This window comes from Eucyclogobius newberryi, unplaced genomic scaffold (genome assembly GCF_026437365.1).
Source record: "Eucyclogobius newberryi isolate DKJ021-1_F unplaced genomic scaffold, fEucNew1.0.hap1 SCAF_380, whole genome shotgun sequence".
NCBI lineage: Eukaryota > Metazoa > Chordata > Actinopteri > Gobiiformes > Gobiidae > Eucyclogobius > Eucyclogobius newberryi.
This window is the reverse complement of record NW_027316035.1, coordinates 14734-36338: the sequence shown is the minus strand read 5'-3', so window position 1 is coordinate 36338 and position 21605 is coordinate 14734. Positions and strand designations below refer to the sequence as shown.

General features: G+C 45.5%; 79 non-coding genes across 79 annotated transcripts; all 79 read right to left on the bottom strand.

Moving 5' to 3' along the window:
* Positions 1–30: 30 nt before the first annotated feature.
* LOC140376759 (5S ribosomal RNA) lies at positions 31–149 on the bottom strand. The gene has a single exon (XR_011929926.1). It is a non-coding gene; the product is annotated as a 5S ribosomal RNA (ribosomal RNA).
* Positions 150–318: 169 nt separating this feature from the next.
* LOC140376758 (5S ribosomal RNA) lies at positions 319–437 on the bottom strand. Its single transcript, XR_011929925.1, has one exon. It is a non-coding gene; the product is annotated as a 5S ribosomal RNA (ribosomal RNA).
* A 159-nt stretch (positions 438–596) lies between these two features.
* On the bottom strand, positions 597–715 carry LOC140376757 (5S ribosomal RNA). The gene has a single exon (XR_011929924.1). It is a non-coding gene; the product is annotated as a 5S ribosomal RNA (ribosomal RNA).
* A 170-nt stretch (positions 716–885) lies between these two features.
* Positions 886–1004, bottom strand: LOC140376756 (5S ribosomal RNA). The gene has a single exon (XR_011929923.1). It is a non-coding gene; the product is annotated as a 5S ribosomal RNA (ribosomal RNA).
* A 160-nt stretch (positions 1005–1164) lies between these two features.
* On the bottom strand, positions 1165–1283 carry LOC140376754 (5S ribosomal RNA). Its single transcript, XR_011929921.1, has one exon. It is a non-coding gene; the product is annotated as a 5S ribosomal RNA (ribosomal RNA).
* A 170-nt stretch (positions 1284–1453) lies between these two features.
* On the bottom strand, positions 1454–1572 carry LOC140376753 (5S ribosomal RNA). Its single transcript, XR_011929920.1, has one exon. It is a non-coding gene; the product is annotated as a 5S ribosomal RNA (ribosomal RNA).
* A 149-nt stretch (positions 1573–1721) lies between these two features.
* Positions 1722–1840, bottom strand: LOC140376752 (5S ribosomal RNA). Its single transcript, XR_011929919.1, has one exon. It is a non-coding gene; the product is annotated as a 5S ribosomal RNA (ribosomal RNA).
* A 159-nt stretch (positions 1841–1999) lies between these two features.
* LOC140376751 (5S ribosomal RNA) lies at positions 2000–2118 on the bottom strand. The gene has a single exon (XR_011929918.1). It is a non-coding gene; the product is annotated as a 5S ribosomal RNA (ribosomal RNA).
* Positions 2119–2267: 149 nt separating this feature from the next.
* Positions 2268–2386, bottom strand: LOC140376750 (5S ribosomal RNA). Its single transcript, XR_011929917.1, has one exon. It is a non-coding gene; the product is annotated as a 5S ribosomal RNA (ribosomal RNA).
* Positions 2387–2556: 170 nt separating this feature from the next.
* On the bottom strand, positions 2557–2675 carry LOC140376748 (5S ribosomal RNA). The gene has a single exon (XR_011929916.1). It is a non-coding gene; the product is annotated as a 5S ribosomal RNA (ribosomal RNA).
* A 149-nt stretch (positions 2676–2824) lies between these two features.
* Positions 2825–2943, bottom strand: LOC140376747 (5S ribosomal RNA). The gene has a single exon (XR_011929915.1). It is a non-coding gene; the product is annotated as a 5S ribosomal RNA (ribosomal RNA).
* A 159-nt stretch (positions 2944–3102) lies between these two features.
* Positions 3103–3221, bottom strand: LOC140376746 (5S ribosomal RNA). Its single transcript, XR_011929914.1, has one exon. It is a non-coding gene; the product is annotated as a 5S ribosomal RNA (ribosomal RNA).
* A 169-nt stretch (positions 3222–3390) lies between these two features.
* Positions 3391–3509, bottom strand: LOC140376745 (5S ribosomal RNA). The gene has a single exon (XR_011929913.1). It is a non-coding gene; the product is annotated as a 5S ribosomal RNA (ribosomal RNA).
* A 160-nt stretch (positions 3510–3669) lies between these two features.
* Positions 3670–3788, bottom strand: LOC140376744 (5S ribosomal RNA). Its single transcript, XR_011929912.1, has one exon. It is a non-coding gene; the product is annotated as a 5S ribosomal RNA (ribosomal RNA).
* Positions 3789–3958: 170 nt separating this feature from the next.
* Positions 3959–4077, bottom strand: LOC140376742 (5S ribosomal RNA). The gene has a single exon (XR_011929910.1). It is a non-coding gene; the product is annotated as a 5S ribosomal RNA (ribosomal RNA).
* Positions 4078–4236: 159 nt separating this feature from the next.
* On the bottom strand, positions 4237–4355 carry LOC140376741 (5S ribosomal RNA). The gene has a single exon (XR_011929909.1). It is a non-coding gene; the product is annotated as a 5S ribosomal RNA (ribosomal RNA).
* Positions 4356–4504: 149 nt separating this feature from the next.
* Positions 4505–4623, bottom strand: LOC140376740 (5S ribosomal RNA). Its single transcript, XR_011929908.1, has one exon. It is a non-coding gene; the product is annotated as a 5S ribosomal RNA (ribosomal RNA).
* Positions 4624–4772: 149 nt separating this feature from the next.
* LOC140376739 (5S ribosomal RNA) lies at positions 4773–4891 on the bottom strand. Its single transcript, XR_011929907.1, has one exon. It is a non-coding gene; the product is annotated as a 5S ribosomal RNA (ribosomal RNA).
* Positions 4892–5050: 159 nt separating this feature from the next.
* Positions 5051–5169, bottom strand: LOC140376738 (5S ribosomal RNA). The gene has a single exon (XR_011929906.1). It is a non-coding gene; the product is annotated as a 5S ribosomal RNA (ribosomal RNA).
* Positions 5170–5338: 169 nt separating this feature from the next.
* LOC140376737 (5S ribosomal RNA) lies at positions 5339–5457 on the bottom strand. The gene has a single exon (XR_011929905.1). It is a non-coding gene; the product is annotated as a 5S ribosomal RNA (ribosomal RNA).
* Positions 5458–5606: 149 nt separating this feature from the next.
* Positions 5607–5725, bottom strand: LOC140376736 (5S ribosomal RNA). Its single transcript, XR_011929904.1, has one exon. It is a non-coding gene; the product is annotated as a 5S ribosomal RNA (ribosomal RNA).
* Positions 5726–5874: 149 nt separating this feature from the next.
* Positions 5875–5993, bottom strand: LOC140376735 (5S ribosomal RNA). Its single transcript, XR_011929903.1, has one exon. It is a non-coding gene; the product is annotated as a 5S ribosomal RNA (ribosomal RNA).
* Positions 5994–6142: 149 nt separating this feature from the next.
* Positions 6143–6261, bottom strand: LOC140376734 (5S ribosomal RNA). The gene has a single exon (XR_011929902.1). It is a non-coding gene; the product is annotated as a 5S ribosomal RNA (ribosomal RNA).
* Positions 6262–6410: 149 nt separating this feature from the next.
* On the bottom strand, positions 6411–6529 carry LOC140376732 (5S ribosomal RNA). Its single transcript, XR_011929901.1, has one exon. It is a non-coding gene; the product is annotated as a 5S ribosomal RNA (ribosomal RNA).
* A 149-nt stretch (positions 6530–6678) lies between these two features.
* On the bottom strand, positions 6679–6797 carry LOC140376730 (5S ribosomal RNA). Its single transcript, XR_011929899.1, has one exon. It is a non-coding gene; the product is annotated as a 5S ribosomal RNA (ribosomal RNA).
* A 169-nt stretch (positions 6798–6966) lies between these two features.
* On the bottom strand, positions 6967–7085 carry LOC140376729 (5S ribosomal RNA). Its single transcript, XR_011929898.1, has one exon. It is a non-coding gene; the product is annotated as a 5S ribosomal RNA (ribosomal RNA).
* A 159-nt stretch (positions 7086–7244) lies between these two features.
* Positions 7245–7363, bottom strand: LOC140376728 (5S ribosomal RNA). Its single transcript, XR_011929897.1, has one exon. It is a non-coding gene; the product is annotated as a 5S ribosomal RNA (ribosomal RNA).
* Positions 7364–7512: 149 nt separating this feature from the next.
* LOC140376727 (5S ribosomal RNA) lies at positions 7513–7631 on the bottom strand. The gene has a single exon (XR_011929896.1). It is a non-coding gene; the product is annotated as a 5S ribosomal RNA (ribosomal RNA).
* A 159-nt stretch (positions 7632–7790) lies between these two features.
* On the bottom strand, positions 7791–7909 carry LOC140376726 (5S ribosomal RNA). Its single transcript, XR_011929895.1, has one exon. It is a non-coding gene; the product is annotated as a 5S ribosomal RNA (ribosomal RNA).
* A 149-nt stretch (positions 7910–8058) lies between these two features.
* LOC140376725 (5S ribosomal RNA) lies at positions 8059–8177 on the bottom strand. Its single transcript, XR_011929894.1, has one exon. It is a non-coding gene; the product is annotated as a 5S ribosomal RNA (ribosomal RNA).
* A 169-nt stretch (positions 8178–8346) lies between these two features.
* Positions 8347–8465, bottom strand: LOC140376724 (5S ribosomal RNA). Its single transcript, XR_011929893.1, has one exon. It is a non-coding gene; the product is annotated as a 5S ribosomal RNA (ribosomal RNA).
* A 149-nt stretch (positions 8466–8614) lies between these two features.
* Positions 8615–8733, bottom strand: LOC140376723 (5S ribosomal RNA). The gene has a single exon (XR_011929892.1). It is a non-coding gene; the product is annotated as a 5S ribosomal RNA (ribosomal RNA).
* A 149-nt stretch (positions 8734–8882) lies between these two features.
* LOC140376722 (5S ribosomal RNA) lies at positions 8883–9001 on the bottom strand. The gene has a single exon (XR_011929891.1). It is a non-coding gene; the product is annotated as a 5S ribosomal RNA (ribosomal RNA).
* A 149-nt stretch (positions 9002–9150) lies between these two features.
* Positions 9151–9269, bottom strand: LOC140376721 (5S ribosomal RNA). Its single transcript, XR_011929890.1, has one exon. It is a non-coding gene; the product is annotated as a 5S ribosomal RNA (ribosomal RNA).
* A 149-nt stretch (positions 9270–9418) lies between these two features.
* On the bottom strand, positions 9419–9537 carry LOC140376719 (5S ribosomal RNA). Its single transcript, XR_011929888.1, has one exon. It is a non-coding gene; the product is annotated as a 5S ribosomal RNA (ribosomal RNA).
* Positions 9538–9686: 149 nt separating this feature from the next.
* Positions 9687–9805, bottom strand: LOC140376718 (5S ribosomal RNA). The gene has a single exon (XR_011929887.1). It is a non-coding gene; the product is annotated as a 5S ribosomal RNA (ribosomal RNA).
* A 168-nt stretch (positions 9806–9973) lies between these two features.
* Positions 9974–10092, bottom strand: LOC140376716 (5S ribosomal RNA). Its single transcript, XR_011929886.1, has one exon. It is a non-coding gene; the product is annotated as a 5S ribosomal RNA (ribosomal RNA).
* A 159-nt stretch (positions 10093–10251) lies between these two features.
* Positions 10252–10370, bottom strand: LOC140376715 (5S ribosomal RNA). Its single transcript, XR_011929885.1, has one exon. It is a non-coding gene; the product is annotated as a 5S ribosomal RNA (ribosomal RNA).
* Positions 10371–10519: 149 nt separating this feature from the next.
* LOC140376714 (5S ribosomal RNA) lies at positions 10520–10638 on the bottom strand. The gene has a single exon (XR_011929884.1). It is a non-coding gene; the product is annotated as a 5S ribosomal RNA (ribosomal RNA).
* Positions 10639–10797: 159 nt separating this feature from the next.
* LOC140376713 (5S ribosomal RNA) lies at positions 10798–10916 on the bottom strand. The gene has a single exon (XR_011929883.1). It is a non-coding gene; the product is annotated as a 5S ribosomal RNA (ribosomal RNA).
* Positions 10917–11065: 149 nt separating this feature from the next.
* Positions 11066–11184, bottom strand: LOC140376712 (5S ribosomal RNA). The gene has a single exon (XR_011929882.1). It is a non-coding gene; the product is annotated as a 5S ribosomal RNA (ribosomal RNA).
* Positions 11185–11343: 159 nt separating this feature from the next.
* On the bottom strand, positions 11344–11462 carry LOC140376711 (5S ribosomal RNA). Its single transcript, XR_011929881.1, has one exon. It is a non-coding gene; the product is annotated as a 5S ribosomal RNA (ribosomal RNA).
* Positions 11463–11611: 149 nt separating this feature from the next.
* LOC140376710 (5S ribosomal RNA) lies at positions 11612–11730 on the bottom strand. Its single transcript, XR_011929880.1, has one exon. It is a non-coding gene; the product is annotated as a 5S ribosomal RNA (ribosomal RNA).
* Positions 11731–11887: 157 nt separating this feature from the next.
* LOC140376709 (5S ribosomal RNA) lies at positions 11888–12006 on the bottom strand. Its single transcript, XR_011929879.1, has one exon. It is a non-coding gene; the product is annotated as a 5S ribosomal RNA (ribosomal RNA).
* Positions 12007–12155: 149 nt separating this feature from the next.
* LOC140376707 (5S ribosomal RNA) lies at positions 12156–12274 on the bottom strand. Its single transcript, XR_011929877.1, has one exon. It is a non-coding gene; the product is annotated as a 5S ribosomal RNA (ribosomal RNA).
* Positions 12275–12423: 149 nt separating this feature from the next.
* LOC140376706 (5S ribosomal RNA) lies at positions 12424–12542 on the bottom strand. The gene has a single exon (XR_011929876.1). It is a non-coding gene; the product is annotated as a 5S ribosomal RNA (ribosomal RNA).
* Positions 12543–12710: 168 nt separating this feature from the next.
* Positions 12711–12829, bottom strand: LOC140376705 (5S ribosomal RNA). The gene has a single exon (XR_011929875.1). It is a non-coding gene; the product is annotated as a 5S ribosomal RNA (ribosomal RNA).
* A 149-nt stretch (positions 12830–12978) lies between these two features.
* On the bottom strand, positions 12979–13097 carry LOC140376704 (5S ribosomal RNA). Its single transcript, XR_011929874.1, has one exon. It is a non-coding gene; the product is annotated as a 5S ribosomal RNA (ribosomal RNA).
* A 149-nt stretch (positions 13098–13246) lies between these two features.
* LOC140376876 (5S ribosomal RNA) lies at positions 13247–13365 on the bottom strand. The gene has a single exon (XR_011930038.1). It is a non-coding gene; the product is annotated as a 5S ribosomal RNA (ribosomal RNA).
* A 149-nt stretch (positions 13366–13514) lies between these two features.
* On the bottom strand, positions 13515–13633 carry LOC140376703 (5S ribosomal RNA). The gene has a single exon (XR_011929873.1). It is a non-coding gene; the product is annotated as a 5S ribosomal RNA (ribosomal RNA).
* A 149-nt stretch (positions 13634–13782) lies between these two features.
* LOC140376702 (5S ribosomal RNA) lies at positions 13783–13901 on the bottom strand. Its single transcript, XR_011929872.1, has one exon. It is a non-coding gene; the product is annotated as a 5S ribosomal RNA (ribosomal RNA).
* A 149-nt stretch (positions 13902–14050) lies between these two features.
* Positions 14051–14169, bottom strand: LOC140376700 (5S ribosomal RNA). Its single transcript, XR_011929871.1, has one exon. It is a non-coding gene; the product is annotated as a 5S ribosomal RNA (ribosomal RNA).
* Positions 14170–14328: 159 nt separating this feature from the next.
* Positions 14329–14447, bottom strand: LOC140376699 (5S ribosomal RNA). The gene has a single exon (XR_011929870.1). It is a non-coding gene; the product is annotated as a 5S ribosomal RNA (ribosomal RNA).
* Positions 14448–14596: 149 nt separating this feature from the next.
* LOC140376698 (5S ribosomal RNA) lies at positions 14597–14715 on the bottom strand. Its single transcript, XR_011929869.1, has one exon. It is a non-coding gene; the product is annotated as a 5S ribosomal RNA (ribosomal RNA).
* Positions 14716–14874: 159 nt separating this feature from the next.
* On the bottom strand, positions 14875–14993 carry LOC140376697 (5S ribosomal RNA). The gene has a single exon (XR_011929868.1). It is a non-coding gene; the product is annotated as a 5S ribosomal RNA (ribosomal RNA).
* Positions 14994–15142: 149 nt separating this feature from the next.
* Positions 15143–15261, bottom strand: LOC140376695 (5S ribosomal RNA). The gene has a single exon (XR_011929866.1). It is a non-coding gene; the product is annotated as a 5S ribosomal RNA (ribosomal RNA).
* A 159-nt stretch (positions 15262–15420) lies between these two features.
* Positions 15421–15539, bottom strand: LOC140376694 (5S ribosomal RNA). The gene has a single exon (XR_011929865.1). It is a non-coding gene; the product is annotated as a 5S ribosomal RNA (ribosomal RNA).
* A 149-nt stretch (positions 15540–15688) lies between these two features.
* On the bottom strand, positions 15689–15807 carry LOC140376693 (5S ribosomal RNA). The gene has a single exon (XR_011929864.1). It is a non-coding gene; the product is annotated as a 5S ribosomal RNA (ribosomal RNA).
* A 157-nt stretch (positions 15808–15964) lies between these two features.
* Positions 15965–16083, bottom strand: LOC140376692 (5S ribosomal RNA). The gene has a single exon (XR_011929863.1). It is a non-coding gene; the product is annotated as a 5S ribosomal RNA (ribosomal RNA).
* Positions 16084–16232: 149 nt separating this feature from the next.
* LOC140376691 (5S ribosomal RNA) lies at positions 16233–16351 on the bottom strand. Its single transcript, XR_011929862.1, has one exon. It is a non-coding gene; the product is annotated as a 5S ribosomal RNA (ribosomal RNA).
* Positions 16352–16500: 149 nt separating this feature from the next.
* On the bottom strand, positions 16501–16619 carry LOC140376690 (5S ribosomal RNA). Its single transcript, XR_011929861.1, has one exon. It is a non-coding gene; the product is annotated as a 5S ribosomal RNA (ribosomal RNA).
* Positions 16620–16787: 168 nt separating this feature from the next.
* On the bottom strand, positions 16788–16906 carry LOC140376689 (5S ribosomal RNA). The gene has a single exon (XR_011929860.1). It is a non-coding gene; the product is annotated as a 5S ribosomal RNA (ribosomal RNA).
* A 149-nt stretch (positions 16907–17055) lies between these two features.
* Positions 17056–17174, bottom strand: LOC140376688 (5S ribosomal RNA). The gene has a single exon (XR_011929859.1). It is a non-coding gene; the product is annotated as a 5S ribosomal RNA (ribosomal RNA).
* Positions 17175–17323: 149 nt separating this feature from the next.
* LOC140376875 (5S ribosomal RNA) lies at positions 17324–17442 on the bottom strand. Its single transcript, XR_011930037.1, has one exon. It is a non-coding gene; the product is annotated as a 5S ribosomal RNA (ribosomal RNA).
* A 149-nt stretch (positions 17443–17591) lies between these two features.
* On the bottom strand, positions 17592–17710 carry LOC140376687 (5S ribosomal RNA). The gene has a single exon (XR_011929858.1). It is a non-coding gene; the product is annotated as a 5S ribosomal RNA (ribosomal RNA).
* Positions 17711–17859: 149 nt separating this feature from the next.
* Positions 17860–17978, bottom strand: LOC140376686 (5S ribosomal RNA). Its single transcript, XR_011929857.1, has one exon. It is a non-coding gene; the product is annotated as a 5S ribosomal RNA (ribosomal RNA).
* Positions 17979–18135: 157 nt separating this feature from the next.
* Positions 18136–18254, bottom strand: LOC140376683 (5S ribosomal RNA). The gene has a single exon (XR_011929855.1). It is a non-coding gene; the product is annotated as a 5S ribosomal RNA (ribosomal RNA).
* A 149-nt stretch (positions 18255–18403) lies between these two features.
* On the bottom strand, positions 18404–18522 carry LOC140376682 (5S ribosomal RNA). The gene has a single exon (XR_011929854.1). It is a non-coding gene; the product is annotated as a 5S ribosomal RNA (ribosomal RNA).
* A 149-nt stretch (positions 18523–18671) lies between these two features.
* On the bottom strand, positions 18672–18790 carry LOC140376681 (5S ribosomal RNA). The gene has a single exon (XR_011929853.1). It is a non-coding gene; the product is annotated as a 5S ribosomal RNA (ribosomal RNA).
* Positions 18791–18957: 167 nt separating this feature from the next.
* Positions 18958–19076, bottom strand: LOC140376680 (5S ribosomal RNA). Its single transcript, XR_011929852.1, has one exon. It is a non-coding gene; the product is annotated as a 5S ribosomal RNA (ribosomal RNA).
* A 149-nt stretch (positions 19077–19225) lies between these two features.
* Positions 19226–19344, bottom strand: LOC140376679 (5S ribosomal RNA). Its single transcript, XR_011929851.1, has one exon. It is a non-coding gene; the product is annotated as a 5S ribosomal RNA (ribosomal RNA).
* Positions 19345–19493: 149 nt separating this feature from the next.
* LOC140376874 (5S ribosomal RNA) lies at positions 19494–19612 on the bottom strand. The gene has a single exon (XR_011930036.1). It is a non-coding gene; the product is annotated as a 5S ribosomal RNA (ribosomal RNA).
* Positions 19613–19761: 149 nt separating this feature from the next.
* LOC140376678 (5S ribosomal RNA) lies at positions 19762–19880 on the bottom strand. The gene has a single exon (XR_011929850.1). It is a non-coding gene; the product is annotated as a 5S ribosomal RNA (ribosomal RNA).
* A 149-nt stretch (positions 19881–20029) lies between these two features.
* Positions 20030–20148, bottom strand: LOC140376677 (5S ribosomal RNA). Its single transcript, XR_011929849.1, has one exon. It is a non-coding gene; the product is annotated as a 5S ribosomal RNA (ribosomal RNA).
* A 149-nt stretch (positions 20149–20297) lies between these two features.
* LOC140376676 (5S ribosomal RNA) lies at positions 20298–20416 on the bottom strand. The gene has a single exon (XR_011929848.1). It is a non-coding gene; the product is annotated as a 5S ribosomal RNA (ribosomal RNA).
* Positions 20417–20565: 149 nt separating this feature from the next.
* LOC140376675 (5S ribosomal RNA) lies at positions 20566–20684 on the bottom strand. Its single transcript, XR_011929847.1, has one exon. It is a non-coding gene; the product is annotated as a 5S ribosomal RNA (ribosomal RNA).
* Positions 20685–20844: 160 nt separating this feature from the next.
* Positions 20845–20963, bottom strand: LOC140376674 (5S ribosomal RNA). Its single transcript, XR_011929846.1, has one exon. It is a non-coding gene; the product is annotated as a 5S ribosomal RNA (ribosomal RNA).
* Positions 20964–21122: 159 nt separating this feature from the next.
* LOC140376672 (5S ribosomal RNA) lies at positions 21123–21241 on the bottom strand. Its single transcript, XR_011929844.1, has one exon. It is a non-coding gene; the product is annotated as a 5S ribosomal RNA (ribosomal RNA).
* Positions 21242–21400: 159 nt separating this feature from the next.
* On the bottom strand, positions 21401–21519 carry LOC140376671 (5S ribosomal RNA). Its single transcript, XR_011929843.1, has one exon. It is a non-coding gene; the product is annotated as a 5S ribosomal RNA (ribosomal RNA).
* Positions 21520–21605: the final 86 nt, after the last annotated feature.

Below are 21605 nucleotides of genomic sequence, written 5' to 3'. Positions count from 1 at the left end.
TTTTTTTTGACAGGTGAAAAAGTGTGAAAATGCTCACAGCACCTGGTATTCCCAGGCGGTCTCCCATCCAAGTACTAACCAGGCCCAACCCTGCTTGGCTTCCGAGATCAGACGAGATCGGGCTGGTCCAGGGTGGTATGGCCGTGAGCGAAATGTTCCAGGTCAAAACTCGTATAAATTGCTTTTTTTGCATCAAACACTGTCTTTTCGTGAAGAGTACCTTCACGCCACTTGCTCGGTCAAAATTGGGATATCTCAATGAAAAACTTCTTTTTTTTTTTTTTTTTTTTTTTTTTGACAGGTGAAAAAGTGTGAAAATGCTCACAGCACCTGGTATTCCCAGGCGGTCTCCCATCCAAGTACTAACCAGGCCCAACCCTGCTTGGCTTCCGAGATCAGACGAGATCGGGCTGGTCCAGGGTGGTATGGCCGTGAGCGAAATGTTCCAGGTCAAAACGGCCTTTTTTATATCAAACACTGTCTTTTCGTGAAGAGTACCTTCACGCCACTTGCTCGGTCAAAATTGGGATATCTCAATGAAAAACTTCTTTTTTTTTTTTTTTTTTTTTTTTTTGACAGGTGAAAAAGTGTGAAAATGCTCACAGCACCTGGTATTCCCAGGCGGTCTCCCATCCAAGTACTAACCAGGCCCAACCCTGCTTGGCTTCCGAGATCAGACGAGATCGGGCTGGTCCAGGGTGGTATGGCCGTGAGCGAAATGTTCCAGGTCAAAACTCGTATAAATTGCTTTTTTTGCATCAAACACTGTCTTTTCGTGAAGAGTACCTTCACGCCACTTGCTCGGTCAAAATTGGGATATCTCAATGAAAAACTTCTTTTTTTTTTTTTTTTTTTTTTTTTTTGACAGGTGAAAAAGTGTGAAAATGCTCACAGCACCTGGTATTCCCAGGCGGTCTCCCATCCAAGTACTAACCAGGCCCAACCCTGCTTGGCTTCCGAGATCAGACGAGATCGGGCTGGTCCAGGGTGGTATGGCCGTGAGCGAAATGTTCCAGGTCAAAACGGCCTTTTTTATATCAAACACTGTCTTTTCGTGAAGAGTACCTTCACGCCACTTGCTCGGTCAAAATTGGGATATCTCAATGAAAAACTTCTTTTTTTTTTTTTTTTTTTTTTTTTTTGACAGGTGAAAAAGTGTGAAAATGCTCACAGCACCTGGTATTCCCAGGCGGTCTCCCATCCAAGTACTAACCAGGCCCAACCCTGCTTGGCTTCCGAGATCAGACGAGATCGGGCTGGTCCAGGGTGGTATGGCCGTGAGCGAAATGTTCCAGGTCAAAACTCGTATAAATTGCTTTTTTTGCATCAAACACTGTCTTTTCGTGAAGAGTACCTTCACGCCACTTGCTCGGTCAAAATTGGGATATCTCAATGAAAAACTTCTTTTTTTTTTTTTTTTTTTTTTTTTTTGACAGGTGAAAAAGTGTGAAAATGCTCACAGCACCTGGTATTCCCAGGCGGTCTCCCATCCAAGTACTAACCAGGCCCAACCCTGCTTGGCTTCCGAGATCAGACGAGATCGGGCTGGTCCAGGGTGGTATGGCCGTGAGCGAAATGTTCCAGGTCAAAACGGCCTTTTTTATATCAAACACTGTCTTTTCGTGAAGAGTACCTTCACGCCACTTGCTCGGTCAAAATTGGGATATCTCAATGAAAAACTTCTTTTTTTTTTTTTTTTGACAGGTGAAAAAGTGTGAAAATGCTCACAGCACCTGGTATTCCCAGGCGGTCTCCCATCCAAGTACTAACCAGGCCCAACCCTGCTTGGCTTCCGAGATCAGACGAGATCGGGCTGGTCCAGGGTGGTATGGCCGTGAGCGAAATGTTCCAGGTCAAAACGGCCTTTTTTATATCAAACACTGTCTTTTCGTGAAGAGTACCTTCACGCCACTTGCTCGGTCAAAATTGGGATATCTCAATGAAAAACTTCTTTTTTTTTTTTTTTTTTTTTTTTTTGACAGGTGAAAAAGTGTGAAAATGCTCACAGCACCTGGTATTCCCAGGCGGTCTCCCATCCAAGTACTAACCAGGCCCAACCCTGCTTGGCTTCCGAGATCAGACGAGATCGGGCTGGTCCAGGGTGGTATGGCCGTGAGCGAAATGTTCCAGGTCAAAACGGCCTTTTTTATATCAAACACTGTCTTTTCGTGAAGAGTACCTTCACGCCACTTGCTCGGTCAAAATTGGGATATCTCAATGAAAAACTTCTTTTTTTTTTTTTTTTGACAGGTGAAAAAGTGTGAAAATGCTCACAGCACCTGGTATTCCCAGGCGGTCTCCCATCCAAGTACTAACCAGGCCCAACCCTGCTTGGCTTCCGAGATCAGACGAGATCGGGCTGGTCCAGGGTGGTATGGCCGTGAGCGAAATGTTCCAGGTCAAAACTCGTATAAATTGCTTTTTTTGCATCAAACACTGTCTTTTCGTGAAGAGTACCTTCACGCCACTTGCTCGGTCAAAATTGGGATATCTCAATGAAAAACTTCTTTTTTTTTTTTTTTTTTTTTTTTTTTGACAGGTGAAAAAGTGTGAAAATGCTCACAGCACCTGGTATTCCCAGGCGGTCTCCCATCCAAGTACTAACCAGGCCCAACCCTGCTTGGCTTCCGAGATCAGACGAGATCGGGCTGGTCCAGGGTGGTATGGCCGTGAGCGAAATGTTCCAGGTCAAAACGGCCTTTTTTATATCAAACACTGTCTTTTCGTGAAGAGTACCTTCACGCCACTTGCTCGGTCAAAATTGGGATATCTCAATGAAAAACTTCTTTTTTTTTTTTTTTTGACAGGTGAAAAAGTGTGAAAATGCTCACAGCACCTGGTATTCCCAGGCGGTCTCCCATCCAAGTACTAACCAGGCCCAACCCTGCTTGGCTTCCGAGATCAGACGAGATCGGGCTGGTCCAGGGTGGTATGGCCGTGAGCGAAATGTTCCAGGTCAAAACGGCCTTTTTTATATCAAACACTGTCTTTTCGTGAAGAGTACCTTCACGCCACTTGCTCGGTCAAAATTGGGATATCTCAATGAAAAACTTCTTTTTTTTTTTTTTTTTTTTTTTTTTGACAGGTGAAAAAGTGTGAAAATGCTCACAGCACCTGGTATTCCCAGGCGGTCTCCCATCCAAGTACTAACCAGGCCCAACCCTGCTTGGCTTCCGAGATCAGACGAGATCGGGCTGGTCCAGGGTGGTATGGCCGTGAGCGAAATGTTCCAGGTCAAAACTCGTATAAATTGCTTTTTTTGCATCAAACACTGTCTTTTCGTGAAGAGTACCTTCACGCCACTTGCTCGGTCAAAATTGGGATATCTCAATGAAAAACTTCTTTTTTTTTTTTTTTTTTTTTTTTTTGACAGGTGAAAAAGTGTGAAAATGCTCACAGCACCTGGTATTCCCAGGCGGTCTCCCATCCAAGTACTAACCAGGCCCAACCCTGCTTGGCTTCCGAGATCAGACGAGATCGGGCTGGTCCAGGGTGGTATGGCCGTGAGCGAAATGTTCCAGGTCAAAACGGCCTTTTTTATATCAAACACTGTCTTTTCGTGAAGAGTACCTTCACGCCACTTGCTCGGTCAAAATTGGGATATCTCAATGAAAAACTTCTTTTTTTTTTTTTTTTTTTTTTTTTTTGACAGGTGAAAAAGTGTGAAAATGCTCACAGCACCTGGTATTCCCAGGCGGTCTCCCATCCAAGTACTAACCAGGCCCAACCCTGCTTGGCTTCCGAGATCAGACGAGATCGGGCTGGTCCAGGGTGGTATGGCCGTGAGCGAAATGTTCCAGGTCAAAACTCGTATAAATTGCTTTTTTTGCATCAAACACTGTCTTTTCGTGAAGAGTACCTTCACGCCACTTGCTCGGTCAAAATTGGGATATCTCAATGAAAAACTTCTTTTTTTTTTTTTTTTTTTTTTTTTTTGACAGGTGAAAAAGTGTGAAAATGCTCACAGCACCTGGTATTCCCAGGCGGTCTCCCATCCAAGTACTAACCAGGCCCAACCCTGCTTGGCTTCCGAGATCAGACGAGATCGGGCTGGTCCAGGGTGGTATGGCCGTGAGCGAAATGTTCCAGGTCAAAACGGCCTTTTTTATATCAAACACTGTCTTTTCGTGAAGAGTACCTTCACGCCACTTGCTCGGTCAAAATTGGGATATCTCAATGAAAAACTTCTTTTTTTTTTTTTTTTTTTTTTTTTTGACAGGTGAAAAAGTGTGAAAATGCTCACAGCACCTGGTATTCCCAGGCGGTCTCCCATCCAAGTACTAACCAGGCCCAACCCTGCTTGGCTTCCGAGATCAGACGAGATCGGGCTGGTCCAGGGTGGTATGGCCGTGAGCGAAATGTTCCAGGTCAAAACGGCCTTTTTTATATCAAACACTGTCTTTTCGTGAAGAGTACCTTCACGCCACTTGCTCGGTCAAAATTGGGATATCTCAATGAAAAACTTCTTTTTTTTTTTTTTTTGACAGGTGAAAAAGTGTGAAAATGCTCACAGCACCTGGTATTCCCAGGCGGTCTCCCATCCAAGTACTAACCAGGCCCAACCCTGCTTGGCTTCCGAGATCAGACGAGATCGGGCTGGTCCAGGGTGGTATGGCCGTGAGCGAAATGTTCCAGGTCAAAACGGCCTTTTTTATATCAAACACTGTCTTTTCGTGAAGAGTACCTTCACGCCACTTGCTCGGTCAAAATTGGGATATCTCAATGAAAAACTTCTTTTTTTTTTTTTTTTGACAGGTGAAAAAGTGTGAAAATGCTCACAGCACCTGGTATTCCCAGGCGGTCTCCCATCCAAGTACTAACCAGGCCCAACCCTGCTTGGCTTCCGAGATCAGACGAGATCGGGCTGGTCCAGGGTGGTATGGCCGTGAGCGAAATGTTCCAGGTCAAAACGGCCTTTTTTATATCAAACACTGTCTTTTCGTGAAGAGTACCTTCACGCCACTTGCTCGGTCAAAATTGGGATATCTCAATGAAAAACTTCTTTTTTTTTTTTTTTTTTTTTTTTTTGACAGGTGAAAAAGTGTGAAAATGCTCACAGCACCTGGTATTCCCAGGCGGTCTCCCATCCAAGTACTAACCAGGCCCAACCCTGCTTGGCTTCCGAGATCAGACGAGATCGGGCTGGTCCAGGGTGGTATGGCCGTGAGCGAAATGTTCCAGGTCAAAACTCGTATAAATTGCTTTTTTTGCATCAAACACTGTCTTTTCGTGAAGAGTACCTTCACGCCACTTGCTCGGTCAAAATTGGGATATCTCAATGAAAAACTTCTTTTTTTTTTTTTTTTTTTTTTTTTTGACAGGTGAAAAAGTGTGAAAATGCTCACAGCACCTGGTATTCCCAGGCGGTCTCCCATCCAAGTACTAACCAGGCCCAACCCTGCTTGGCTTCCGAGATCAGACGAGATCGGGCTGGTCCAGGGTGGTATGGCCGTGAGCGAAATGTTCCAAATCAAAACGGCCTTTTTTATATCAAACACTGTCTTTTCGTGAAGAGTACCTTCACGCCACTTGCTCGGTCAAAATTGGGATATCTCAATGAAAAACTTCTTTTTTTTTTTTTTTTGACAGGTGAAAAAGTGTGAAAATGCTCACAGCACCTGGTATTCCCAGGCGGTCTCCCATCCAAGTACTAACCAGGCCCAACCCTGCTTGGCTTCCGAGATCAGACGAGATCGGGCTGGTCCAGGGTGGTATGGCCGTGAGCGAAATGTTCCAGGTCAAAACGGCCTTTTTTATATCAAACACTGTCTTTTCGTGAAGAGTACCTTCACGCCACTTGCTCGGTCAAAATTGGGATATCTCAATGAAAAACTTCTTTTTTTTTTTTTTTTGACAGGTGAAAAAGTGTGAAAATGCTCACAGCACCTGGTATTCCCAGGCGGTCTCCCATCCAAGTACTAACCAGGCCCAACCCTGCTTGGCTTCCGAGATCAGACGAGATCGGGCTGGTCCAGGGTGGTATGGCCGTGAGCGAAATGTTCCAGGTCAAAACGGCCTTTTTTATATCAAACACTGTCTTTTCGTGAAGAGTACCTTCACGCCACTTGCTCGGTCAAAATTGGGATATCTCAATGAAAAACTTCTTTTTTTTTTTTTTTTGACAGGTGAAAAAGTGTGAAAATGCTCACAGCACCTGGTATTCCCAGGCGGTCTCCCATCCAAGTACTAACCAGGCCCAACCCTGCTTGGCTTCCGAGATCAGACGAGATCGGGCTGGTCCAGGGTGGTATGGCCGTGAGCGAAATGTTCCAGGTCAAAACGGCCTTTTTTATATCAAACACTGTCTTTTCGTGAAGAGTACCTTCACGCCACTTGCTCGGTCAAAATTGGGATATCTCAATGAAAAACTTCTTTTTTTTTTTTTTTTGACAGGTGAAAAAGTGTGAAAATGCTCACAGCACCTGGTATTCCCAGGCGGTCTCCCATCCAAGTACTAACCAGGCCCAACCCTGCTTGGCTTCCGAGATCAGACGAGATCGGGCTGGTCCAGGGTGGTATGGCCGTGAGCGAAATGTTCCAGGTCAAAACGGCCTTTTTTATATCAAACACTGTCTTTTCGTGAAGAGTACCTTCACGCCACTTGCTCGGTCAAAATTGGGATATCTCAATGAAAAACTTCTTTTTTTTTTTTTTTTGACAGGTGAAAAAGTGTGAAAATGCTCACAGCACCTGGTATTCCCAGGCGGTCTCCCATCCAAGTACTAACCAGGCCCAACCCTGCTTGGCTTCCGAGATCAGACGAGATCGGGCTGGTCCAGGGTGGTATGGCCGTGAGCGAAATGTTCCAGGTCAAAACTCGTATAAATTGCTTTTTTTGCATCAAACACTGTCTTTTCGTGAAGAGTACCTTCACGCCACTTGCTCGGTCAAAATTGGGATATCTCAATGAAAAACTTCTTTTTTTTTTTTTTTTTTTTTTTTTTGACAGGTGAAAAAGTGTGAAAATGCTCACAGCACCTGGTATTCCCAGGCGGTCTCCCATCCAAGTACTAACCAGGCCCAACCCTGCTTGGCTTCCGAGATCAGACGAGATCGGGCTGGTCCAGGGTGGTATGGCCGTGAGCGAAATGTTCCAGGTCAAAACTCGTATAAATTGCTTTTTTTGCATCAAACACTGTCTTTTCGTGAAGAGTACCTTCACGCCACTTGCTCGGTCAAAATTGGGATATCTCAATGAAAAACTTCTTTTTTTTTTTTTTTTGACAGGTGAAAAAGTGTGAAAATGCTCACAGCACCTGGTATTCCCAGGCGGTCTCCCATCCAAGTACTAACCAGGCCCAACCCTGCTTGGCTTCCGAGATCAGACGAGATCGGGCTGGTCCAGGGTGGTATGGCCGTGAGCGAAATGTTCCAGGTCAAAACGGCCTTTTTTATATCAAACACTGTCTTTTCGTGAAGAGTACCTTCACGCCACTTGCTCGGTCAAAATTGGGATATCTCAATGAAAAACTTCTTTTTTTTTTTTTTTTGACAGGTGAAAAAGTGTGAAAATGCTCACAGCACCTGGTATTCCCAGGCGGTCTCCCATCCAAGTACTAACCAGGCCCAACCCTGCTTGGCTTCCGAGATCAGACGAGATCGGGCTGGTCCAGGGTGGTATGGCCGTGAGCGAAATGTTCCAGGTCAAAACTCGTATAAATTGCTTTTTTTGCATCAAACACTGTCTTTTCGTGAAGAGTACCTTCACGCCACTTGCTCGGTCAAAATTGGGATATCTCAATGAAAAACTTCTTTTTTTTTTTTTTTTGACAGGTGAAAAAGTGTGAAAATGCTCACAGCACCTGGTATTCCCAGGCGGTCTCCCATCCAAGTACTAACCAGGCCCAACCCTGCTTGGCTTCCGAGATCAGACGAGATCGGGCTGGTCCAGGGTGGTATGGCCGTGAGCGAAATGTTCCAGGTCAAAACGGCCTTTTTTATATCAAACACTGTCTTTTCGTGAAGAGTACCTTCACGCCACTTGCTCGGTCAAAATTGGGATATCTCAATGAAAAACTTCTTTTTTTTTTTTTTTTGACAGGTGAAAAAGTGTGAAAATGCTCACAGCACCTGGTATTCCCAGGCGGTCTCCCATCCAAGTACTAACCAGGCCCAACCCTGCTTGGCTTCCGAGATCAGACGAGATCGGGCTGGTCCAGGGTGGTATGGCCGTGAGCGAAATGTTCCAGGTCAAAACTCGTATAAATTGCTTTTTTTGCATCAAACACTGTCTTTTCGTGAAGAGTACCTTCACGCCACTTGCTCGGTCAAAATTGGGATATCTCAATGAAAAACTTCTTTTTTTTTTTTTTTTTTTTTTTTTTGACAGGTGAAAAAGTGTGAAAATGCTCACAGCACCTGGTATTCCCAGGCGGTCTCCCATCCAAGTACTAACCAGGCCCAACCCTGCTTGGCTTCCGAGATCAGACGAGATCGGGCTGGTCCAGGGTGGTATGGCCGTGAGCGAAATGTTCCAAATCAAAACGGCCTTTTTTATATCAAACACTGTCTTTTCGTGAAGAGTACCTTCACGCCACTTGCTCGGTCAAAATTGGGATATCTCAATGAAAAACTTCTTTTTTTTTTTTTTTTGACAGGTGAAAAAGTGTGAAAATGCTCACAGCACCTGGTATTCCCAGGCGGTCTCCCATCCAAGTACTAACCAGGCCCAACCCTGCTTGGCTTCCGAGATCAGACGAGATCGGGCTGGTCCAGGGTGGTATGGCCGTGAGCGAAATGTTCCAGGTCAAAACGGCCTTTTTTATATCAAACACTGTCTTTTCGTGAAGAGTACCTTCACGCCACTTGCTCGGTCAAAATTGGGATATCTCAATGAAAAACTTCTTTTTTTTTTTTTTTTGACAGGTGAAAAAGTGTGAAAATGCTCACAGCACCTGGTATTCCCAGGCGGTCTCCCATCCAAGTACTAACCAGGCCCAACCCTGCTTGGCTTCCGAGATCAGACGAGATCGGGCTGGTCCAGGGTGGTATGGCCGTGAGCGAAATGTTCCAGGTCAAAACGGCCTTTTTTATATCAAACACTGTCTTTTCGTGAAGAGTACCTTCACGCCACTTGCTCGGTCAAAATTGGGATATCTCAATGAAAAACTTCTTTTTTTTTTTTTTTTGACAGGTGAAAAAGTGTGAAAATGCTCACAGCACCTGGTATTCCCAGGCGGTCTCCCATCCAAGTACTAACCAGGCCCAACCCTGCTTGGCTTCCGAGATCAGACGAGATCGGGCTGGTCCAGGGTGGTATGGCCGTGAGCGAAATGTTCCAGGTCAAAACGGCCTTTTTTATATCAAACACTGTCTTTTCGTGAAGAGTACCTTCACGCCACTTGCTCGGTCAAAATTGGGATATCTCAATGAAAAACTTCTTTTTTTTTTTTTTTTGACAGGTGAAAAAGTGTGAAAATGCTCACAGCACCTGGTATTCCCAGGCGGTCTCCCATCCAAGTACTAACCAGGCCCAACCCTGCTTGGCTTCCGAGATCAGACGAGATCGGGCTGGTCCAGGGTGGTATGGCCGTGAGCGAAATGTTCCAGGTCAAAACGGCCTTTTTTATATCAAACACTGTCTTTTCGTGAAGAGTACCTTCACGCCACTTGCTCGGTCAAAATTGGGATATCTCAATGAAAAACTTCTTTTTTTTTTTTTTTTGACAGGTGAAAAAGTGTGAAAATGCTCACAGCACCTGGTATTCCCAGGCGGTCTCCCATCCAAGTACTAACCAGGCCCAACCCTGCTTGGCTTCCGAGATCAGACGAGATCGGGCTGGTCCAGGGTGGTATGGCCGTGAGCGAAATGTTCCAGGTCAAAACTCGTATAAATTGCTTTTTTTGCATCAAACACTGTCTTTTCGTGAAGAGTACCTTCACGCCACTTGCTCGGTCAAAATTGGGATATCTCAATGAAAAACTTCTTTTTTTTTTTTTTTTTTTTTTTTTGACAGGTGAAAAAGTGTGAAAATGCTCACAGCACCTGGTATTCCCAGGCGGTCTCCCATCCAAGTACTAACCAGGCCCAACCCTGCTTGGCTTCCGAGATCAGACGAGATCGGGCTGGTCCAGGGTGGTATGGCCGTGAGCGAAATGTTCCAGGTCAAAACTCGTATAAATTGCTTTTTTTGCATCAAACACTGTCTTTTCGTGAAGAGTACCTTCACGCCACTTGCTCGGTCAAAATTGGGATATCTCAATGAAAAACTTCTTTTTTTTTTTTTTTTGACAGGTGAAAAAGTGTGAAAATGCTCACAGCACCTGGTATTCCCAGGCGGTCTCCCATCCAAGTACTAACCAGGCCCAACCCTGCTTGGCTTCCGAGATCAGACGAGATCGGGCTGGTCCAGGGTGGTATGGCCGTGAGCGAAATGTTCCAGGTCAAAACGGCCTTTTTTATATCAAACACTGTCTTTTCGTGAAGAGTACCTTCACGCCACTTGCTCGGTCAAAATTGGGATATCTCAATGAAAAACTTCTTTTTTTTTTTTTTTTGACAGGTGAAAAAGTGTGAAAATGCTCACAGCACCTGGTATTCCCAGGCGGTCTCCCATCCAAGTACTAACCAGGCCCAACCCTGCTTGGCTTCCGAGATCAGACGAGATCGGGCTGGTCCAGGGTGGTATGGCCGTGAGCGAAATGTTCCAGGTCAAAACTCGTATAAATTGCTTTTTTTGCATCAAACACTGTCTTTTCGTGAAGAGTACCTTCACGCCACTTGCTCGGTCAAAATTGGGATATCTCAATGAAAAACTTCTTTTTTTTTTTTTTTTGACAGGTGAAAAAGTGTGAAAATGCTCACAGCACCTGGTATTCCCAGGCGGTCTCCCATCCAAGTACTAACCAGGCCCAACCCTGCTTGGCTTCCGAGATCAGACGAGATCGGGCTGGTCCAGGGTGGTATGGCCGTGAGCGAAATGTTCCAGGTCAAAACGGCCTTTTTTATATCAAACACTGTCTTTTCGTGAAGAGTACCTTCACGCCACTTGCTCGGTCAAAATTGGGATATCTCAATGAAAAACTTCTTTTTTTTTTTTTTTTGACAGGTGAAAAAGTGTGAAAATGCTCACAGCACCTGGTATTCCCAGGCGGTCTCCCATCCAAGTACTAACCAGGCCCAACCCTGCTTGGCTTCCGAGATCAGACGAGATCGGGCTGGTCCAGGGTGGTATGGCCGTGAGCGAAATGTTCCAGGTCAAAACTCGTATAAATTGCTTTTTTTGCATCAAACACTGTCTTTTCGTGAAGAGTACCTTCACGCCACTTGCTCGGTCAAAATTGGGATATCTCAATGAAAAACTTCTTTTTTTTTTTTTTTTGACAGGTGAAAAAGTGTGAAAATGCTCACAGCACCTGGTATTCCCAGGCGGTCTCCCATCCAAGTACTAACCAGGCCCAACCCTGCTTGGCTTCCGAGATCAGACGAGATCGGGCTGGTCCAGGGTGGTATGGCCGTGAGCGAAATGTTCCAGGTCAAAACGGCCTTTTTTATATCAAACACTGTCTTTTCGTGAAGAGTACCTTCACGCCACTTGCTCGGTCAAAATTGGGATATCTCAATGAAAAACTTCTTTTTTTTTTTTTTTTGACAGGTGAAAAAGTGTGAAAATGCTCACAGCACCTGGTATTCCCAGGCGGTCTCCCATCCAAGTACTAACCAGGCCCAACCCTGCTTGGCTTCCGAGATCAGACGAGATCGGGCTGGTCCAGGGTGGTATGGCCGTGAGCGAAATGTTCCAGGTCAAAACGGCCTTTTTTATATCAAACACTGTCTTTTCGTGAAGAGTACCTTCACGCCACTTGCTCGGTCAAAATTGGGATATCTCAATGAAAAACTTCTTTTTTTTTTTTTTTTTTTTTTTTGACAGGTGAAAAAGTGTGAAAATGCTCACAGCACCTGGTATTCCCAGGCGGTCTCCCATCCAAGTACTAACCAGGCCCAACCCTGCTTGGCTTCCGAGATCAGACGAGATCGGGCTGGTCCAGGGTGGTATGGCCGTGAGCGAAATGTTCCAGGTCAAAACGGCCTTTTTTATATCAAACACTGTCTTTTCGTGAAGAGTACCTTCACGCCACTTGCTCGGTCAAAATTGGGATATCTCAATGAAAAACTTCTTTTTTTTTTTTTTTTGACAGGTGAAAAAGTGTGAAAATGCTCACAGCACCTGGTATTCCCAGGCGGTCTCCCATCCAAGTACTAACCAGGCCCAACCCTGCTTGGCTTCCGAGATCAGACGAGATCGGGCTGGTCCAGGGTGGTATGGCCGTGAGCGAAATGTTCCAGGTCAAAACGGCCTTTTTTATATCAAACACTGTCTTTTCGTGAAGAGTACCTTCACGCCACTTGCTCGGTCAAAATTGGGATATCTCAATGAAAAACTTCTTTTTTTTTTTTTTTTGACAGGTGAAAAAGTGTGAAAATGCTCACAGCACCTGGTATTCCCAGGCGGTCTCCCATCCAAGTACTAACCAGGCCCAACCCTGCTTGGCTTCCGAGATCAGACGAGATCGGGCTGGTCCAGGGTGGTATGGCCGTGAGCGAAATGTTCCAGGTCAAAACTCGTATAAATTGCTTTTTTTGCATCAAACACTGTCTTTTCGTGAAGAGTACCTTCACGCCACTTGCTCGGTCAAAATTGGGATATCTCAATGAAAAACTTCTTTTTTTTTTTTTTTTTTTTTTTTTGACAGGTGAAAAAGTGTGAAAATGCTCACAGCACCTGGTATTCCCAGGCGGTCTCCCATCCAAGTACTAACCAGGCCCAACCCTGCTTGGCTTCCGAGATCAGACGAGATCGGGCTGGTCCAGGGTGGTATGGCCGTGAGCGAAATGTTCCAGGTCAAAACGGCCTTTTTTATATCAAACACTGTCTTTTCGTGAAGAGTACCTTCACGCCACTTGCTCGGTCAAAATTGGGATATCTCAATGAAAAACTTCTTTTTTTTTTTTTTTTGACAGGTGAAAAAGTGTGAAAATGCTCACAGCACCTGGTATTCCCAGGCGGTCTCCCATCCAAGTACTAACCAGGCCCAACCCTGCTTGGCTTCCGAGATCAGACGAGATCGGGCTGGTCCAGGGTGGTATGGCCGTGAGCGAAATGTTCCAGGTCAAAACGGCCTTTTTTATATCAAACACTGTCTTTTCGTGAAGAGTACCTTCACGCCACTTGCTCGGTCAAAATTGGGATATCTCAATGAAAAACTTCTTTTTTTTTTTTTTTTGACAGGTGAAAAAGTGTGAAAATGCTCACAGCACCTGGTATTCCCAGGCGGTCTCCCATCCAAGTACTAACCAGGCGCAACCCTGCTTGGCTTCCGAGATCAGACGAGATCGGGCTGGTCCAGGGTGGTATGGCCGTGAGCGAAATGTTCCAGGTCAAAACGGCCTTTTTTATATCAAACACTGTCTTTTCGTGAAGAGTACCTTCACGCCACTTGCTCGGTCAAAATTGGGATATCTCAATGAAAAACTTCTTTTTTTTTTTTTTTTGACAGGTGAAAAAGTGTGAAAATGCTCACAGCACCTGGTATTCCCAGGCGGTCTCCCATCCAAGTACTAACCAGGCCCAACCCTGCTTGGCTTCCGAGATCAGACGAGATCGGGCTGGTCCAGGGTGGTATGGCCGTGAGCGAAATGTTCCAGGTCAAAACGGCCTTTTTTATATCAAACACTGTCTTTTCGTGAAGAGTACCTTCACGCCACTTGCTCGGTCAAAATTGGGATATCTCAATGAAAAACTTCTTTTTTTTTTTTTTTTGACAGGTGAAAAAGTGTGAAAATGCTCACAGCACCTGGTATTCCCAGGCGGTCTCCCATCCAAGTACTAACCAGGCCCAACCCTGCTTGGCTTCCGAGATCAGACGAGATCGGGCTGGTCCAGGGTGGTATGGCCGTGAGCGAAATGTTCCAGGTCAAAACGGCCTTTTTTATATCAAACACTGTCTTTTCGTGAAGAGTACCTTCACGCCACTTGCTCGGTCAAAATTGGGATATCTCAATGAAAAACTTCTTTTTTTTTTTTTTTTGACAGGTGAAAAAGTGTGAAAATGCTCACAGCACCTGGTATTCCCAGGCGGTCTCCCATCCAAGTACTAACCAGGCCCAACCCTGCTTGGCTTCCGAGATCAGACGAGATCGGGCTGGTCCAGGGTGGTATGGCCGTGAGCGAAATGTTCCAGGTCAAAACTCGTATAAATTGCTTTTTTTGCATCAAACACTGTCTTTTCGTGAAGAGTACCTTCACGCCACTTGCTCGGTCAAAATTGGGATATCTCAATGAAAAACTTCTTTTTTTTTTTTTTTTGACAGGTGAAAAAGTGTGAAAATGCTCACAGCACCTGGTATTCCCAGGCGGTCTCCCATCCAAGTACTAACCAGGCCCAACCCTGCTTGGCTTCCGAGATCAGACGAGATCGGGCTGGTCCAGGGTGGTATGGCCGTGAGCGAAATGTTCCAGGTCAAAACGGCCTTTTTTATATCAAACACTGTCTTTTCGTGAAGAGTACCTTCACGCCACTTGCTCGGTCAAAATTGGGATATCTCAATGAAAAACTTCTTTTTTTTTTTTTTTTGACAGGTGAAAAAGTGTGAAAATGCTCACAGCACCTGGTATTCCCAGGCGGTCTCCCATCCAAGTACTAACCAGGCCCAACCCTGCTTGGCTTCCGAGATCAGACGAGATCGGGCTGGTCCAGGGTGGTATGGCCGTGAGCGAAATGTTCCAGGTCAAAACTCGTATAAATTGCTTTTTTTGCATCAAACACTGTCTTTTCGTGAAGAGTACCTTCACGCCACTTGCTCGGTCAAAATTGGGATATCTCAATGAAAAACTTCTTTTTTTTTTTTTTTTGACAGGTGAAAAAGTGTGAAAATGCTCACAGCACCTGGTATTCCCAGGCGGTCTCCCATCCAAGTACTAACCAGGCCCAACCCTGCTTGGCTTCCGAGATCAGACGAGATCGGGCTGGTCCAGGGTGGTATGGCCGTGAGCGAAATGTTCCAGGTCAAAACGGCCTTTTTTATATCAAACACTGTCTTTTCGTGAAGAGTACCTTCACGCCACTTGCTCGGTCAAAATTGGGATATCTCAATGAAAAACTTCTTTTTTTTTTTTTTTTGACAGGTGAAAAAGTGTGAAAATGCTCACAGCACCTGGTATTCCCAGGCGGTCTCCCATCCAAGTACTAACCAGGCCCAACCCTGCTTGGCTTCCGAGATCAGACGAGATCGGGCTGGTCCAGGGTGGTATGGCCGTGAGCGAAATGTTCCAGGTCAAAACTCGTATAAATTGCTTTTTTTGCATCAAACACTGTCTTTTCGTGAAGAGTACCTTCACGCCACTTGCTCGGTCAAAATTGGGATATCTCAATGAAAAACTTCTTTTTTTTTTTTTTTTGACAGGTGAAAAAGTGTGAAAATGCTCACAGCACCTGGTATTCCCAGGCGGTCTCCCATCCAAGTACTAACCAGGCCCAACCCTGCTTGGCTTCCGAGATCAGACGAGATCGGGCTGGTCCAGGGTGGTATGGCCGTGAGCGAAATGTTCCAGGTCAAAACGGCCTTTTTTATATCAAACACTGTCTTTTCGTGAAGAGTACCTTCACGCCACTTGCTCGGTCAAAATTGGGATATCTCAATGAAAAACTTCTTTTTTTTTTTTTTTTGACAGGTGAAAAAGTGTGAAAATGCTCACAGCACCTGGTATTCCCAGGCGGTCTCCCATCCAAGTACTAACCAGGCCCAACCCTGCTTGGCTTCCGAGATCAGACGAGATCGGGCTGGTCCAGGGTGGTATGGCCGTGAGCGAAATGTTCCAGGTCAAAACGGCCTTTTTTATATCAAACACTGTCTTTTCGTGAAGAGTACCTTCACGCCACTTGCTCGGTCAAAATTGGGATATCTCAATGAAAAACTTCTTTTTTTTTTTTTTTTTTTTTTTTGACAGGTGAAAAAGTGTGAAAATGCTCACAGCACCTGGTATTCCCAGGCGGTCTCCCATCCAAGTACTAACCAGGCCCAACCCTGCTTGGCTTCCGAGATCAGACGAGATCGGGCTGGTCCAGGGTGGTATGGCCGTGAGCGAAATGTTCCAGGTCAAAACGGCCTTTTTTATATCAAACACTGTCTTTTCGTGAAGAGTACCTTCACGCCACTTGCTCGGTCAAAATTGGGATATCTCAATGAAAAACTTCTTTTTTTTTTTTTTTTGACAGGTGAAAAAGTGTGAAAATGCTCACAGCACCTGGTATTCCCAGGCGGTCTCCCATCCAAGTACTAACCAGGCCCAACCCTGCTTGGCTTCCGAGATCAGACGAGATCGGGCTGGTCCAGGGTGGTATGGCCGTGAGCGAAATGTTCCAGGTCAAAACGGCCTTTTTTATATCAAACACTGTCTTTTCGTGAAGAGTACCTTCACGCCACTTGCTCGGTCAAAATTGGGATATCTCAATGAAAAACTTCTTTTTTTTTTTTTTTTGACAGGTGAAAAAGTGTGAAAATGCTCACAGCACCTGGTATTCCCAGGCGGTCTCCCATCCAAGTACTAACCAGGCCCAACCCTGCTTGGCTTCCGAGATCAGACGAGATCGGGCTGGTCCAGGGTGGTATGGCCGTGAGCGAAATGTTCCAGGTCAAAACTCGTATAAATTGCTTTTTTTGCATCAAACACTGTCTTTTCGTGAAGAGTACCTTCACGCCACTTGCTCGGTCAAAATTGGGATATCTCAATGAAAAACTTCTTTTTTTTTTTTTTTTTTTTTTTTTGACAGGTGAAAAAGTGTGAAAATGCTCACAGCACCTGGTATTCCCAGGCGGTCTCCCATCCAAGTACTAACCAGGCCCAACCCTGCTTGGCTTCCGAGATCAGACGAGATCGGGCTGGTCCAGGGTGGTATGGCCGTGAGCGAAATGTTCCAGGTCAAAACGGCCTTTTTTATATCAAACACTGTCTTTTCGTGAAGAGTACCTTCACGCCACTTGCTCGGTCAAAATTGGGATATCTCAATGAAAAACTTCTTTTTTTTTTTTTTTTGACAGGTGAAAAAGTGTGAAAATGCTCACAGCACCTGGTATTCCCAGGCGGTCTCCCATCCAAGTACTAACCAGGCCCAACCCTGCTTGGCTTCCGAGATCAGACGAGATCGGGCTGGTCCAGGGTGGTATGGCCGTGAGCGAAATGTTCCAGGTCAAAACGGCCTTTTTTATATCAAACACTGTCTTTTCGTGAAGAGTACCTTCACGCCACTTGCTCGGTCAAAATTGGGATATCTCAATGAAAAACTTCTTTTTTTTTTTTTTTTGACAGGTGAAAAAGTGTGAAAATGCTCACAGCACCTGGTATTCCCAGGCGGTCTCCCATCCAAGTACTAACCAGGCGCAACCCTGCTTGGCTTCCGAGATCAGACGAGATCGGGCTGGTCCAGGGTGGTATGGCCGTGAGCGAAATGTTCCAGGTCAAAACGGCCTTTTTTATATCAAACACTGTCTTTTCGTGAAGAGTACCTTCACGCCACTTGCTCGGTCAAAATTGGGATATCTCAATGAAAAACTTCTTTTTTTTTTTTTTTTGACAGGTGAAAAAGTGTGAAAATGCTCACAGCACCTGGTATTCCCAGGCGGTCTCCCATCCAAGTACTAACCAGGCCCAACCCTGCTTGGCTTCCGAGATCAGACGAGATCGGGCTGGTCCAGGGTGGTATGGCCGTGAGCGAAATGTTCCAGGTCAAAACGGCCTTTTTTATATCAAACACTGTCTTTTCGTGAAGAGTACCTTCACGCCACTTGCTCGGTCAAAATTGGGATATCTCAATGAAAAACTTCTTTTTTTTTTTTTTTTGACAGGTGAAAAAGTGTGAAAATGCTCACAGCACCTGGTATTCCCAGGCGGTCTCCCATCCAAGTACTAACCAGGCCCAACCCTGCTTGGCTTCCGAGATCAGACGAGATCGGGCTGGTCCAGGGTGGTATGGCCGTGAGCGAAATGTTCCAGGTCAAAACGGCCTTTTTTATATCAAACACTGTCTTTTCGTGAAGAGTACCTTCACGCCACTTGCTCGGTCAAAATTGGGATATCTCAATGAAAAACTTCTTTTTTTTTTTTTTTTTTTTTTTTGACAGGTGAAAAAGTGTGAAAATGCTCACAGCACCTGGTATTCCCAGGCGGTCTCCCATCCAAGTACTAACCAGGCCCAACCCTGCTTGGCTTCCGAGATCAGACGAGATCGGGCTGGTCCAGGGTGGTATGGCCGTGAGCGAAATGTTCCAGGTCAAAACGGCCTTTTTTATATCAAACACTGTCTTTTCGTGAAGAGTACCTTCACGCCACTTGCTCGGTCAAAATTGGGATATCTCAATGAAAAACTTCTTTTTTTTTTTTTTTTGACAGGTGAAAAAGTGTGAAAATGCTCACAGCACCTGGTATTCCCAGGCGGTCTCCCATCCAAGTACTAACCAGGCCCAACCCTGCTTGGCTTCCGAGATCAGACGAGATCGGGCTGGTCCAGGGTGGTATGGCCGTGAGCGAAATGTTCCAGGTCAAAACGGCCTTTTTTATATCAAACACTGTCTTTTCGTGAAGAGTACCTTCACGCCACTTGCTCGGTCAAAATTGGGATATCTCAATGAAAAACTTCTTTTTTTTTTTTTTTTGACAGGTGAAAAAGTGTGAAAATGCTCACAGCACCTGGTATTCCCAGGCGGTCTCCCATCCAAGTACTAACCAGGCCCAACCCTGCTTGGCTTCCGAGATCAGACGAGATCGGGCTGGTCCAGGGTGGTATGGCCGTGAGCGAAATGTTCCAGGTCAAAACTCGTATAAATTGCTTTTTTTGCATCAAACACTGTCTTTTCGTGAAGAGTACCTTCACGCCACTTGCTCGGTCAAAATTGGGATATCTCAATGAAAAACTTCTTTTTTTTTTTTTTTTTTTTTTTTGACAGGTGAAAAAGTGTGAAAATGCTCACAGCACCTGGTATTCCCAGGCGGTCTCCCATCCAAGTACTAACCAGGCCCAACCCTGCTTGGCTTCCGAGATCAGACGAGATCGGGCTGGTCCAGGGTGGTATGGCCGTGAGCGAAATGTTCCAGGTCAAAACGGCCTTTTTTATATCAAACACTGTCTTTTCGTGAAGAGTACCTTCACGCCACTTGCTCGGTCAAAATTGGGATATCTCAATGAAAAACTTCTTTTTTTTTTTTTTTTGACAGGTGAAAAAGTGTGAAAATGCTCACAGCACCTGGTATTCCCAGGCGGTCTCCCATCCAAGTACTAACCAGGCCCAACCCTGCTTGGCTTCCGAGATCAGACGAGATCGGGCTGGTCCAGGGTGGTATGGCCGTGAGCGAAATGTTCCAGGTCAAAACGGCCTTTTTTATATCAAACACTGTCTTTTCGTGAAGAGTACCTTCACGCCACTTGCTCGGTCAAAATTGGGATATCTCAATGAAAAACTTCTTTTTTTTTTTTTTTTGACAGGTGAAAAAGTGTGAAAATGCTCACAGCACCTGGTATTCCCAGGCGGTCTCCCATCCAAGTACTAACCAGGCGCAACCCTGCTTGGCTTCCGAGATCAGACGAGATCGGGCTGGTCCAGGGTGGTATGGCCGTGAGCGAAATGTTCCAGGTCAAAACGGCCTTTTTTATATCAAACACTGTCTTTTCGTGAAGAGTACCTTCACGCCACTTGCTCGGTCAAAATTGGGATATCTCAATGAAAAACTTCTTTTTTTTTTTTTTTTGACAGGTGAAAAAGTGTGAAAATGCTCACAGCACCTGGTATTCCCAGGCGGTCTCCCATCCAAGTACTAACCAGGCCCAACCCTGCTTGGCTTCCGAGATCAGACGAGATCGGGCTGGTCCAGGGTGGTATGGCCGTGAGCGAAATGTTCCAGGTCAAAACGGCCTTTTTTATATCAAACACTGTCTTTTCGTGAAGAGTACCTTCACGCCACTTGCTCGGTCAAAATTGGGATATCTCAATGAAAAACTTCTTTTTTTTTTTTTTTTGACAGGTGAAAAAGTGTGAAAATGCTCACAGCACCTGGTATTCCCAGGCGGTCTCCCATCCAAGTACTAACCAGGCCCAACCCTGCTTGGCTTCCGAGATCAGACGAGATCGGGCTGGTCCAGGGTGGTATGGCCGTGAGCGAAATGTTCCAGGTCAAAACGGCCTTTTTTATATCAAACACTGTCTTTTCGTGAAGAGTACCTTCACGCCACTTGCTCGGTCAAAATTGGGATATCTCAATGAAAAACTTCTTTTTTTTTTTTTTTTGACAGGTGAAAAAGTGTGAAAATGCTCACAGCACCTGGTATTCCCAGGCGGTCTCCCATCCAAGTACTAACCAGGCCCAACCCTGCTTGGCTTCCGAGATCAGACGAGATCGGGCTGGTCCAGGGTGGTATGGCCGTGAGCGAAATGTTCCAGGTCAAAACGGCCTTTTTTATATCAAACACTGTCTTTTCGTGAAGAGTACCTTCACGCCACTTGCTCGGTCAAAATTGGGATATCTCAATGAAAAACTTCTTTTTTTTTTTTTTTTGACAGGTGAAAAAGTGTGAAAATGCTCACAGCACCTGGTATTCCCAGGCGGTCTCCCATCCAAGTACTAACCAGGCCCAACCCTGCTTGGCTTCCGAGATCAGACGAGATCGGGCTGGTCCAGGGTGGTATGGCCGTGAGCGAAATGTTCCAGGTCAAAACTCGTATAAATTGCTTTTTTTGCATCAAACACTGTCTTTTCGTGAAGAGTACCTTCACGCCACTTGCTCGGTCAAAATTGGGATATCTCAATGAAAAACTTCTTTTTTTTTTTTTTTTTGACAGGTGAAAAAGTGTGAAAATGCTCACAGCACCTGGTATTCCCAGGCGGTCTCCCATCCAAGTACTAACCAGGCCCAACCCTGCTTGGCTTCCGAGATCAGACGAGATCGGGCTGGTCCAGGGTGGTATGGCCGTGAGCGAAATGTTCCAGGTCAAAACGGCCTTTTTTATATCAAACACTGTCTTTTCGTGAAGAGTACCTTCACGCCACTTGCTCGGTCAAAATTGGGATATCTCAATGAAAAACTTCTTTTTTTTATTTTTTTTTTTTTTTTTGACAGGTGAAAAAGTGTGAAAATGCTCACAGCACCTGGTATTCCCAGGCGGTCTCCCATCCAAGTACTAACCAGGCCCAACCCTGCTTGGCTTCCGAGATCAGACGAGATCGGGCTGGTCCAGGGTGGTATGGCCGTGAGCGAAATGTTCCAGGTCAAAACTCGTATAAATTGCTTTTTTTGCATCAAACACTGTCTTTTCGTGAAGAGTACCTTCACGCCACTTGCTCGGTCAAAATTGGGATATCTCAATGAAAAACTTCTTTTTTTTTTTTTTTTGACAGGTGAAAAAGTGTGAAAATGCTCACAGCACCTGGTATTCCCAGGCGGTCTCCCATCCAAGTACTAACCAGGCCCAACCCTGCTTGGCTTCCGAGATCAGACGAGATCGGGCTGGTCCAGGGTGGTATGGCCGTGAGCGAAATGTTCCAGGTCAAAACGGCCTTTTTTATATCAAACACTGTCTTTTCGTGAAGAGTACCTTCACGCCACTTGCTCGGTCAAAA